Below are 14,316 nucleotides of genomic sequence, written 5' to 3' on the forward strand. Positions count from 1 at the left end.
TATCCTATGTAATTATCCATGTGTGAGCCTAGACAGTGAGTGTTAGCAGGTTATTTAAACATGAGGGTCAAAATCTGAATCTGATTCTACACTCATCAAACATCAAATGCACTTCTAGATGACAATTAGGAGTAGAAAGCCGAGCTGATTTTGACCAATCAATAATCTATGGACAGCGAGATATACAGTACCCATAAAGAACTGGAGCGGCGGGCCCTTCACTATCGTGAGCCACCCTGACCTGTGTGAGAACATCGCCGCAGGTCGGGGCTATAAATAGAGCTAGAGCATCGGGCCCTGAGACATCGTGAGCCACCCTGACCTGTGTGAGAACATCGCCGCAGGTCGGGGCTATAAATAGAGCTAGAGCACCGGGCCCTGAGACATCGTGAGCCACCCTGACCTGTGTGAGAATATCTCCGCAGGTCGAGTTTCAAAAAAAGCTGGAGCATGCCACTGCAGCTTCCAGCTCAAGCTGACACAAGTGTGCGACGGCTTTGAGGTGGGCGACTGGGTGATGTCATCAGGACTCAGATCGCCGTTTGAAGCGTGAGCAGGAATATCGGCTGGGCCCTGGTACAGCAGAGGAGTGGGAAGGTCATGGCGGACTTGCAATGAGTGATCGGGGCGGAGGAGCAATGAGGGACCGTGGCTGAGATTTGGTGGGTGATTGTGGCGGAGGTTCTGCGAATGTTTGGTGCGGAGGTGCGGCGAGTGTTTTTGTGGTGGAGGAGCAGTGAGGGATCGTGGCGGAGGTGCGGCAAATGAGGGTACGGGACCCAGAAGAACCGAGGGCTCAGGGGCAGCATGGGCCTGCCCACACTGCGATATGCGTGCGCTAGGTCCGTGCGGCAAAACAGGTCTCCAGTCATTCTGGTTAACCCTTGCCACTGGACCAAGACCTCGCTCTGTCAAGCCTGTGGTGTGGTGCAATGGTCACTACACGTTAAAAAAATCCACGCACAGGCATCTTCCACCCCCTCAATTGGAGTTCAGGTCTGGAACATCAGGTCCTTCATTGAAGTATCTGAACTCATGTGGAAGCAAGTCATCCTCGTTCGAGGGACCACCTATGATGATGACCCATACCAAGTCTTGGCTGAGATCAACTAACTCAGTACAGACCTGGCATCGCTACTCATTGGAAAAACCCTTTAGGGAAGGGAAACATTAGCCAGGATTCCAATTCCTGATTGCTGTACAGGGGCTCCTGTTGGAGAATTGTGTCTGTTAGGGTAGATATTCTGATGGGGAGTGCCTGTTGCAGGGAGGCTGGGAATCGAGCAAGTAAGGTTATAGGTCTGCAGCTCATCCCAAACGCAATCTTTTCTGGTAGGACTTGCAGGTGAACTTTTGCACTAAGCACACAGGCGACTAAATAAAGGGGCAAATCTCATGTAAATTTCTTTAAATAGCTGTGTGTATGAATTCCTGCCCTTTCCTCCAGCAATGTGCTCACAGTGTGATGAGTTCATATAAAATTCATATTGGAACCAAGGCCTTTGGGCATTGCATTCTTAAAGAAGTATTAGATTATTTTTGCTGTTGCATTAGTTGATTTATTACTGCTTTTTGGAGTCATTTTCTTCCATTTTAAAGAATTGCATTCTTTAATTTGCATTTTTTAACATTATTTTTGATGTTCCCCTTTTGTCATAAGCCTGTTACGACAACTGCATCTCCAAGGATGGGAATTCTTTTTGGTATTCCTTTGGCTCTCAGAGATTTGGATGAGGAAGAGGATTAGCAAAGGAAGGATGAGAAGCTGCAGCCTTATCTGTACCTACTCCTGCCATGCACCAGCTGTTGGGAATCTTCAGGAATCCACGTGGGAACAGATAGTTGCCCAGCACTGAGGAGGGTGGACACCTGAATTAAGGTTCGCATGCTGAGTACCACCTGTATATTGGAGTCCAAAGTCTCAAAAGCCCCAGGAGAGAAACCTGAGCTTAGTCATTAGACCTCTGTTCCTGGCTATGGAGTTACCATGCGCTCCATGGTGACCTACAGTTCATGAAAGCCATCATACACACTGTTATGTATGTATGTTAATGTATATACTGTAATACTAGACCACTGAATGTACCTTCACCATGTATACACTATACCTGTACCACCAGAGGGTGCTGCTGCTGGAGACCTAAGGGTCACCTGTACACTGCAGGTAACCAAGTATAAAAGGGAGCTCACCTCTTGGTGTCCTCACTCTAGAAACTGCAATAAAGGACTAAGGTCACTACAGTTCAAGTACTATACCCTTACCTTGTGGAGTCATTATTAGAGTGCTTGCATATACTACAACTGGCGATGAGGCTATGAATTTCCACGCTCAAAATGTCTAACCTAAGTAACTTCCAACAATTTGCTGATGGGGAAGATTGGGATGCCTTTGTGGAAAGGCTAGAACATTTTTTCATCGTGAACGTTCTGGCTGGGGACTCACCGACCTCGCTGTCGAACAAGCGCTGGGCCATCCTGCTCAGCAGTTGTGGGCCCAATGTCCACGGCCTTGTCAGGGACCTGCTAGCCCCAGCGAAGACGACAACCAAGACTTATGCGGAGCTCGTAACTTTAATACAAGAACAACTTAAACCTAAAGAGAGCATCCTCACAGCCAGACACCGGTTCTACATCCACCGGCGGCCCGAAGGCCAAGAAATTGCTAAATACGCTGCAGATCTGAGAAGATTGACTGCACCGTGTGATTTTGGCGACCACCTCACCGAAGCACTAAGGGACATCTTCGTTATTGGAATCGGCCACGAGGGCCTCCTCCATAAACTGCTCTCTTCGGACACTACAATCACCCTGCAGAAGGCAATCAAAATGAACCAGGCATTCATGATTTCGGTCTGCGACTCCAAGAGGATGATGACTCACACCCAGGACTCTAACCCGACGAGTACAGTGAACCGAATGGCGACTTTCAGAGGCAAGACTGCTGCCCCGAGTCCCACATCCCTGAGTCCACTACATGGGACCAACTGGCTAGCCCGTGCTTGTGCTGTGGAGGAAACCACAGGGCTCACCAGTGCTGATACAAAGACTATACCTGCAAAGGCTACAACATTAAAGGTCACCTTCAGCGAATGTGTAGAAAAAGTTTTACTCACCGAGTCGCTGAAGAGTTGGCTGATCACCCGGGCTCCAGCGCTGATGAAGTCAAAGTGGCTCAGCCCTGGAAGAGGAGTATGCTCCACCGAGAGTTCCCTGTGGAAAATGGAAGTAGAAATCAACGGGGTTCCAGTCTCAATGGAGATCGACACAGGGGCGAGCCAGTCACAGATGAATCAGACGGGCTTTGAGAAACTCTGGGACAACCCCGCCAAATGACCCAAAATGTCTCCAATCCAGGCAAAGCTGCTCACCTACTCAAAAGGCACCACCCCAGTCATTGGCAGCGTGGAGATCCCAGGTGTCCCAGGCGCGATGCACAAGCTTCCTTTGTGGATCGTTGCCGGTGATGGTCCAACGCTGCTGGGAAGAAGATGGATGAAGCAAGTCCAAATCTGTCGGAGCGACGAAGGCCTCCGGGCCCCGGCGATGGACATCCTACATGGCCCCAAACTTGGATCCATTGCAGCACCTGAAAATCCTACTGTCCGACTCGACTGTGCGGCGACGACACAGACTGCACAACTCAGCGGCAAGATGATCCAACCTGAACGACCAGACCTCACCTTCCGGGCTCCAATGGCAGGACTTCGAGGGAAGAAGATCGGTGCAGAAGGTAGATTCCCGGCTTTAGTGGCAGAACCTGGGGAGAAAAGGATTGCCGCAGCCTACCTCGTGGAGAGAAAGAAGATGGCGCCCGCACCACGAGGTGAAGCACCTGGAATCAAGATGGCCACGACCAGACCACAAGGGGCAGCGTTGAGGGAGCAACACGTGTTACCGAGCGGGGAACCAGTTTGGGGTAAAGATTGCAAGGCCCTCTTAAAGGAGACCGGCAACCCAAAACAATTAAAGGGACAGTTCCACTCTTGGCACAGCGATGCCGGTGACACTAAGGATAGAAGTGTAATTAATGAATGCAGGTATATAAATGTACTGTTGAATGGTGATGCCGGTAATGCTAATGAGGAAAATGTAACTAATACTCCAAAAAGTGATGTAAGTGACAAAATTGGACTGTTGAGCAGTGTTGCTAGTGATGCTAACAAGACAAATGTAACTAGCAAAGGCAGCTTTCCAAATGTAACCATGCACAGGGGTAGCACACAAGGAAGTGTTTTAACTGACAAATGTGAAAGTGCAAAGAGAAGTAACAATATCGAGTCGACTAGTTGCGGTCGGAGCCAATGTATCATGTATGCAAATGACAGTATGAAAAATGATACCGGATTCTACACGTATACTGACAATACCAAAGGAAACCCATTCCAGTGGGCTTCCCGATCATGTAGCCTGCGCTGCCGGGACCAATGTGATGCCCCAGGGCGGGTTCACACACATCCAGTGGGAGCATACCCACTGCAGGGACAGCGGTCAATGGACAGCACAGCCACCACCACTGGCAACCAGATTGACCCTACCCCCCTGGCCACCAGGGCCAGCACCGGGAGAAAGAGGTCAGTACCCTCCAACTTTCCTGGCAGGACCTGGGATGACCAGACTTCCACCACCAATGGAGGACAAGGAGGCCACGCCAACCTGTGGCCCTGCCCACCACTAAATGCTACCACCTACCCATTCAACAATGTATGTACCTTACAACATGTACTTGCTCCACCACTGCGGAATCCTCCAACAGTGACATACCCACATGGTCTATGTATGGGGAGGGGGGGGGAATGGATGTGTGCAGCCATGAACACAGGGATCACACCTGGCACCCACACAACCCTCACTACAACCTCCCACCGTCCACCACTGATTACCTCCCCATGTCATGGCAATAAGTATTTGGGAAAGGCTTGGGGGGAGTGTTGTTATGTATGTATGTTAATGTATGTACTGTAACACTAGACCACTGAATGTACCTTCACCCTGTATACACCATACCTGTACGACCAGAGGGTGCTACTGCTGGAGACCTAAGGGCACCTGTACACTGCAGGTAACCCAGTATAAAAGGGAGCTCACCTCTTGGTGTCCTCACTCTAGGAACTGCAATAAAGGACTACAGTCACTACAGTTCAAGTACTATACCCTTACCTCATGGAGTCTTTATTAGAGTGATTGCATATACTACACACACACACCTCAGATATCACCAGTAGACTTCTCCATCTTGCAGGATGTTTTGGGCCTTATCAAATGACCACATTAAACAATGTTGTTCAGATAACAGCCTCGCTGTATATGCACCACATAACAGTGCCAAATCCTGGCCTCAGCAACCAAAAAAGAACTTAAGCTCTCCCTCTGGCCAGATGGTTTCTGTTCTTCTGCTGTCCCTGCCATTTGCTCCTCCTGTCACACGCTTCACACGAATAATCTCTTCTCAACCTGACATGATAAATCCTCCAGGGTGAATGGAAATGTGCTGTTGCCTGCACCTGGTACAGTGAATAATGCAAAAAGACTTGCAATTATATTGTGCCTTTCACAACCTCAGGACATCCCAAAGGACTTTACAGCCAATTATATACTTTTGAAGTGTAGCAACTGTTGTAATGTAGGAAACGGAGTCGCCAATTTGTGCACAGCAAGCTCCCCCAAACAGCAATGTGATAAATGGCCTGGTTTTTTTTAAGTGATGTTGTTTGAGGGATAAATATTGGCCAGGACACCGGGGAGAACGACCTTGCTCTTCTTTGAAATAAGCCTTGGGATCTTTTATGTCCACCTGAGAGAACAGATTTGGTTTACCGTCTCATCCGAAAGACAGCACCTCCAACGGTGCAGCACTCCCTCAGCACTGCACTGAAGTGTCAGCCTGGATTTATGTACTCAAGTCTCTGTAGTGGGTTTTGAACCCACAATCTTCTGCAGGCTGTTGTCACGTGATCTGACACTTCAGTTACAGAAAGAGAAAGGGAACATGGCGATAGAAAGGAATCTGTTCCAACATGCTAATATCCTGTGTGACATGTAGCTGATGAGCAATCTATGTCTCTGTGTTAGTGAATGACGAAGGGGAAAGAAAGAAGAAGAAAAGGATGCTATCAGCCGTGAGTTTTGCAATAGTTTCCAGCACCTGTATGGCCTTTGCGCCAATGATTTGTAAAGTCAAATGGTAAAACTTGTTCCTGTCTAGTATGTGCAGCCTTTTCACATTAGCAGATACAAAACATGCAGGTGTTATAATTTGGAGGAGCAGAGACAGTTACCCCAGTGCCCAGCCTATATGCTGCCTTCTGCGAGTGTGTGAAAATGTATCATGCGAGTAGCTTCTGGTGGCAATGTGCTTTGTGGCCACAACCACCAAGGTTTGTGACATTAGAAGTAGTGATCAAGAAAGTCTCAAGGGCAGCAAGCTCAAAATGTTGTTGTTACACAAGTTAATACGCCACTGGGAACAAATCTGAGCTTTGATGCAGAACCTAAAAGAATAATGATGATTACAGAAGATATTCTTAAACTGATTCCTAAGACAGACCCTTTCAAAGACCATGTATTTAAACGTTGCTCTGTTGTTGGAAATGGAGGAGTTCTAACTAACAGCAGCTGTGGAATGGAAATAAATCAGGCTGACTTTGTATTCAGGTGTAATCTTCCCCCTATCATGGATTATATAGATGATGTGGGAACGAAAACAGATATTGTGACAGCCAATCCAAGTATCATTACAAGAAGGTACCAAAGTCTGAATTTAAGGAGAAAACCTTTTGTGGACTATATATCTGCCTATAAAAGTGCATTTATTCTGCTGCCTGCATTTTTTTATTCAATTAACACATCACCTTCATTTAAAGTTTCTTACACTCTGCAAGATTTTGGAATGAAACAGAAGGCAATATTTTTAAATCCATCATACATGAAAACTGTCAGTCCATTCTGGAAAGGTAAAGGTGTTAAAGAGAAACGTCTTTCTAGCGGTTTCATTATATTAAGCGCAGCAATGGAGCTGTGTGAGGAAGTATGGGTGTATGGATTCTGGCCCTTCTCTAAAGGTGTGCATGGAAACCAGTTCCACCATCATTACTATGACAATATGATGCCAGGTAAAATTCACTCAATGCCGAATGAATTCTACAAACTTCTGCAGCTTCACATGAAAGGCATTGTGAAACTGCACGCCGATAAATGTGAATAAATATACGATTGATATACTGCAGGAGACAAACTTTATTAGTTTGTGAATCATAGTACAAAATTTATTTTTATTAATTGATGCATGTTATAAATTGTGTTATTGTGGTGATAATTGTGGAGAGTGTTTTTGGATGATTCCGGTGAGGCGAGGCTTGAGATGCTGATTCAGTTTTCACTGATGTCGGGAAGGATGTGAGAAAGGCCACAAATGAGGCGAGGACCCAGATATGCTGAGTCTCTGCCTTACGGCTGAATTCCACAATAGTCTTTTGGAGACATAAACAAGGATTAAACAGGGTCACGGCTGGGGGCATGGACTCACTATGTTAAGGGACCTGGCATTGGGTAACCAGAGATACGCCTAGTGAGACATATCTTGCCAATACCTTTGAATGTGGGGCACATCTGGGGGTTCAAGGCTGTTATCGTGTTCTGAGTTCCTGAAGAGAAACCAAATTTTATTTTTTCATTAAATGCAGCCCCTTATAAATGGGACCACTGAGAGCCTTCTGTTTCCGAGGTGGAGACTCTTGACACCTCCCCCAGCCTGATACTTCCCGGCTACATCCATCCACCTTGGCTCCATATCCCTTAATACCTTTGTCTAGCAAAAATCTATTGATCTCAGATTTATAATTATTATTTGAGCTGACATCTACTGCTTTTTGTGTGAGGAAGTTCCACACTTCTGGCACCCTTTGTGTGACGGAGTATTTCCTAACCTCTTCTGGCTGGCCTGACTCTGGTTTTAGGGTTGTGTTCCCTTGTCCTGGGCTTCCCCACCAGCAGAAAAAGTTTTTTATCTACCGTAACAGTTCCTCTCAAATCCTAAAAATTTAAATCAAGTCACCTTCTATATTCCAGGGAAAACAAGCCTAGTTTATGTAATCTCTCCTCATAATTTAACTGTTGGTGCCCTGGTAACATTCTGGTACAGCTATGGAGAGAACCCAAGCATGGGATTCGTTTCGGATTGTTCTAGCAAATGCAATGTGCCGAATGGCTAACTTGTCTCAGGGACGGAAAAGTTAGATGCGGGAAGAATGTTTCCGATGTTGGGGAGGTCCAGAACCAGGGGATATGGTCTTGGGATAGGGGGTAGGCCATTTAGGACTGAGATGGGGAGAAACTTCTTCGCTCAGAGAGTTGTTAACCTGTGGAATTCCCTGCCGCAGAGAGTTGATGATGCCAGTTCATTGGATATATTCAAGAGGGAGTTAGATATGGCCCTTACCGCTAAAGGGGTATGGAGAGAAAGCAGTAATGGGGTACTGAGGGAATGATCAGCCATGATCTTATTGAACAGCGGTGCAGGCTTGAAGGGCCGAATGGCCTACTCATGCACCTATTTTCTATGTTTCTATGTTTCTAAGCTCAAATGGGGCAGTCTTTGTTACTTTTCTTCTCCCCATTCTTCCACGACATCAGAAGTGCAAGTAATTTGCTCATCCATACAGATATGAAAAGCTACATGTGGGCATGGCCATATTTTTTCCTCACCTACTATTCTACTTGTCGCTACAAATGACCTTCATATAACATCTATATATATCTATATATTATTAATAATCTTGTGCAAGACATGCACTTCTGTCCATGAACCTTACTCCCCGTTGTCACCATTTTTGGTTGTGCTTTTCTATCAACATTTACAATCGCTATGTAAACATTTCTCATTCAATTTTACTATGTCTACTGTCACAATGTAGCTTCATGGTCTGGTCACTAGGTGGCTCTTTGGAGCAAGTTACTGACATCTCTCTCTCAACTTTGTCGCCGTCTTGTATATAAAAACCTCATATTTATCAACTGACGGTTGGCAACACCACAGGCATTTTAACAGTATATATAAAACATACTACATTCAAAAATTCTGAATAACAACTACATAACTTACCAATACAGTTACCCATAATATCTAACCAAACATTCAGTAAACTTTCATCTTCAAAAGCTTCCCATTTGTAAGCAGCCTTGTCCTTGCCTTCTGCTTTGTTTTAGGGGAGCTATTTTACCACACTTCTGTGCTAATTCTCTGCTACAGTTATAATCTCTGTGCGAGCATAATTTTCCACTACAGGTCTTCTGGGTTTCTCCGTCTATGCAACTTAGAACCTTTCCATGCAGACATGACTTCTCTGCTGCCAAACAATGTAAGGGTTATTCCACTATCTTCACTCCCTGTGAGCATCGCCATGGCAGATCAGCTAGACATGTCAAATTTGTTCACTATACCAAAAAAGTCCCATTTAACAATCTGTTTCTCTTATTTCGCAGATACAAATGCAATTTAATATAGGCAATACACAGCGGTCTTATAAAACACTCACACTATTTGGATTCCTTAAACCACAAGAGCAAAACTTGAACATTTCTCTCAGGTATCCAAACTCACAATCTATGTTACAGCCTTGAACACGCTCCCAAAGATTGCTTTTTGAATTATATATACAATTTTTTTGAAAACCTTTTGAAGCTTTCCATTTGGCATTTGTATTTTACATTCCTGTCAAACCATGACTATTATAGATGGTGAGCTGTTCTGTGGAGCTCTGTATTACGTGAGGAATGATTTACAATGCAATGGTACTAAACCAAGGTTAAAATGGGGTCAGCTAACAAAAAGAAATTTTACCAAGAAAGATTTCCGCACCCTGTTTCAGAGGCTCTCTACTCCTGTGCGTGCTATGCTACCTCATCACAATGAGAAAAAGAGGGGTCGTGTAGAGATAGGATAGGGGACATTTTTTTTTAAGAAACAAATATAAGAAAAATAAATTACATTTATCAATGCCTGTGTCAGTGAAACTCTGGTGGAAATAAAATCCCTTGTACACTGCCTAATTGTGAATACACTATCAATAGTGACAAATAGAGTACTGGCCCATCTTATAACTCTAAGAAACATTACCTCTAAAATGGTGAAGTGGGGGCAAGATTTGGAATTAAATTCTCTTTCTTTTGCACTTTTCCGCTCCTTCGCACCAGGATGAAAACTCCAGGCATGGCAGTAATAGTGAAATATGATTCACACTGGCAGCAGAAAGTAATGAAAGAAGAGCTTCCATAGTTTGATGAATGGATCTGTAAGGTTAATAGTCTAGAGGGGTGATTGAGGAAACTGGGAGCTTGCAAAGATTTTTGACCAGTTCCTGTGCAGATAGAGCCATTCATATGTCAAAATGTCATTTGTTTTCTACTGTTCATTGTGTATACAGTGTTGCATTTGGAAGCCCTGTGTTAATGAGACCAGTATAAAAAGTGCCATAGAATCATAAAATAGACAGCAGAGAAGGAGGCCATTCGGTCCGTCGAATCTGTGCTGATCTTTCAAAGAGCAATCCAGTTAGCCCCACTCCCCCGCTCTTTCCCCATATCCCTGCAATTTTTTCTCTTTCAAGTTCCTAATGTTATATCAGATAATGGGCTGAAAATTCCAGCCTCGTGCTGAAGTGCGCACGGAATCAGCGAGGCCTCGCCAAAGCCAGCTTTCGGGGCGCATGCGCCAAAAACCGGCTTTTCCGATCTTGACAGATCCTCCACATCCCCGGGAAAAGGACATTCACGTGGGAGAGATTGGGCTATTTGCCCAACTCATGCCCAGCGAATATCCATCAAACTTTTACGCCTGGTGAAAGCAGGCGCATAGCTTACTATTACCAGCGTAAGAGTTTTAAAACATATAAAAATTAAATTTAAACGCTCATTTTTATATTAAAAACCTATCCATTAAGGTAACTTTATTTTTAACAATATTAAAACACATTAAAAAAAATTCCCAAAAATATATATTTTTTCTAAAACATTTAATTACATTTAATTTTAAATATGTGAGGTGTTTTATTTATTTATAATGCTGTGTTTTGGTGTTTTAGGGTATTTTCTCATTGATAATAATGGGAGCCCGTACAAACAGAGCTCCCATTTTTGTCAATGAGAATACTGCATAGTGATTGGTGGTCCAAGCACACGTGACTCCAGCTTCTCCGTACGTACCTCGAAGACAGGCCCCCATGCGCTGCGCATCGAATGAAGGCCTCCAACCGGTATTGAAAATGCCTCCACGACCACTAGATATTTTTGCAAAAATTTTTCAAGTCGGAGGCATTTGTTCAAAGAAAGCCTCTGACTGTAATTTTCCCCCCAATGTGTCACGTAAGACTGTTGAGAGTCATATTACAATTTCTCTATTCAGAACTACCTCATAATTTCCCCTGATAGCTCATTGGGGAATTGCATCATAATGTTACACTAAATCGTATAAAACAGAAGGCCCTATGTTTGAACCTCGGGCTGTGTCAAGTTAGGTGAGTTCAACTGGGATAGTAGTTAGTGTGCTACATTTAGCCTCAGTACCCCTGGATAGTGAGTGTGTGCGTATAGAGCTTGGCTGTGATATCTCGCATGTTAACTTGGCATACATATATTCAGTGTCTAGGATCAGACAGGAAGATTGGCCGCATGGAAGAGATTCTGGAGGACACATATTACTTGGGGAATAGTAATTAAGGAAGAGGGCAATACTTTCGGAAGGAGGTTGGTGAACAATTCTGGCCACTGTACCTGGTAACTGGTAGTTATATCTGGGTGTATGCCTGTGATTGCTCATAGTATCAATGCCTGGTTTTGTTTTGGAGATCCTTCAGTCAGATGGCTTGCTGCGTGTTCCTTTACCACGCAGCCTGAAATGTGAAGGGATGGAAAGGTTGTTGCTAAAATCCCAGACTGTTCTTGGAAGTAGGCTGGAAGCAGGGACCATGTTCTGGAGAAGTTCTTCTGCTTTAAACTCAGTGATGTTTTCAGATTAGACCCTATTTTGTATAGTGATTCAACTACCTACACAGAGCGATGGAGGAGCTTCCTACTTGCCACCACTTCAATGGACTGCCTGCCATTTGCTCGTAATCATGGCGCAATCGCTATGAGAAGGCCCAGGAGGCAATACATTAGGCCTGAATCAATATTTGGGATCTTTTTATTTATTTTTAAATAGTTTTGTTTTGCCAGGCAGATTGGATTTCTGAGCTTGTTCAGAGGATGTACACAATTCTACACAATACCATGCTGTAGGCTCTCTAGCATTCTGCTGGGACGATGGGATGACATTCCCCATTAAATCATCGTTGGCTGGGAAGCATTTCTGCTTTGTTTTTAATGATCTGGCGCACACGTGTCATTGTGCACAATAGCAGTCTCTCTGTGCGACTAGAATAATAGTTAGCCAGAGAATTCATTTGAAACATAACAAAATATTACATTTTCTACAACATTTACAGTCTTGGCCAGCAGCAAATTAAATGCAATCCAAAGACAATATGGCAGGACAGCCCATTCCATGCAGCCGAGCTATGAAGTGATAGAATGTGAAGTTGTGCCTGGCAATTCCCACAATGCAGTGTGAAAAATAGTGTCCACTTAAAAGATGATACTGGCAGTTATAGCTGGCAAATGGTAGTTATATCTGGGAGTATGTCTGTGATTGCCCATAGCATCAATGCTTACTGTTGTTTTCGAGTCTCTTCAGTCAGATGGCATGCTGTGTGTTTCTCTATCATGGTGGCTGAAATATGGAGGGGAGAAGGGTTTTTGCTGAATGTCTTGATTCTTCCAGCAGTGGAAGTGCTGATTGGAAGGTAGCAGGGAAAATCAGAGGCTGATTTACCTCCAGACAATTCTGTTCCACCTCCCAGCGCCTGGCCCAAGACGGAAAAAAGAAAAAGACTTTGATTTATATAGCGCCTTTCACGACCACCGGACGTCGCAAAGTGCTTTACAGCTAATGAAGGTATGAAGGCACAAAAATGGAAGAAAAAAATAAAGCAGAATGTTCCATTCTCATGAACTAACAACCAACATTTTAGCACATATACAAAATAGATTGAGGTCGAGATATTCGATCTCACTGTGTCCATTTTACAGGCGTAAATCAGGCACATAATGGTTTAATATGGCAGGTGGTGTACGCATGCTTATTCCGGGTCAGAAGTGCGCTGCACACCATATTGGTTATGGCGCCTGTCTGAAACTAGCATTAGGCCCATTGCATACACAAATCGGTGGCCTAACGTCTGTTCAGGCCGCTTTGTGAAATTAATTCACAACTCACTGCACCATGTGCCGTGCAGGCTGCGGTCAGGTTCCTCAGGCGCACAACAGCTAAACCAACTGTCCTTAAAGGGATGCGCTGCACTGGGATTACTCCCCAATTTGGTCACGATCCAGTTCCTAGGCCTATATCTCCAATTTGCACAAATTAATTTACCCAGATTGTGTCAAGGTTTACAGCTAGGAATATTATTTTACTCTTTTCCTGTCTTGTAACCACGTGATATACTTTAGTTCACACCAAAATCATGTGAACGTGTTTAACTTCAAGAAAAAGTGTGGAAACTTGGGAAAGCATTAAGAGTATTTTGATGAGCAAAAGGTTCATGGGGTTTTTATCATTATTGTTGTACATGATCAAAGTTTGCCGTTCCATCATGTAAGTTACATTCTAATGGGTGAACCATTTTTCTACGAGTCACAGTTATGACACCTGCTCAGACGAATATGACCTCATTGGTGTGCTGAAGTCCCATTTGTGACTGCCACATTCACAGTCAAAGGCCATAAGGTCAGACTTAAACACATTTCTATAAAACAAGTTAATGAGTAAATTAGTTCTGGATGTTTTGATAGGTCCATGCTTATCTTTTTCTTTAAATTCAAAATTCCAGCTGAAAGGCCAAGGGCAGTGGTACACTACCACGGTTTAAAGAATAGGAGTGAAGATAAGGTCATTCAAGCAGTCATTTAAAGCAAGTAGCATATAGTTGGAGGAATAGAACAGTATTAGCACTTTCATTATGGAGAGACAGAACAGAGTGAGCTTTAGGTCCTTTCAATATTTTCTTCACCACAACTGGTTTACTATATCGGAACTGAATTAGTGTTAACAACAGAGTAAATGGAGACAAACCTCTTGTAAACAAGGCTTTGGTCACAGAGCATGTTGAATCTTGGGATTTGGAGTTCCCAGAGTATACCGAGATGGTTACCACTTCCCACCTTCTGCCACTGTGAATAGCCACCCTTAACCCCTATTTTCTGCTTTCTGACTTGAAGCGAGCTAGC

General features: G+C 44.2%; 1 protein-coding gene and 1 pseudogene across 1 annotated transcript in view; both read left to right on the plus strand.

The window, feature by feature from the left end:
• Window positions 1–14,316, plus strand: part of ankrd13b (ankyrin repeat domain 13B) — a 408,867-nt gene that overhangs the window by 16,894 nt on the left and 377,657 nt on the right. The gene's annotated exons all lie outside the window — the stretch shown is intronic.
• On the plus strand, window positions 4,309–7,201 carry LOC139226882 (alpha-2,8-sialyltransferase 8F pseudogene; annotated as a pseudogene).

The sequence above is a fragment of the Pristiophorus japonicus genome, chromosome 16 (assembly GCF_044704955.1).
Source record: "Pristiophorus japonicus isolate sPriJap1 chromosome 16, sPriJap1.hap1, whole genome shotgun sequence".
Taxonomy (NCBI): Eukaryota; Metazoa; Chordata; class Chondrichthyes; family Pristiophoridae; genus Pristiophorus; species Pristiophorus japonicus.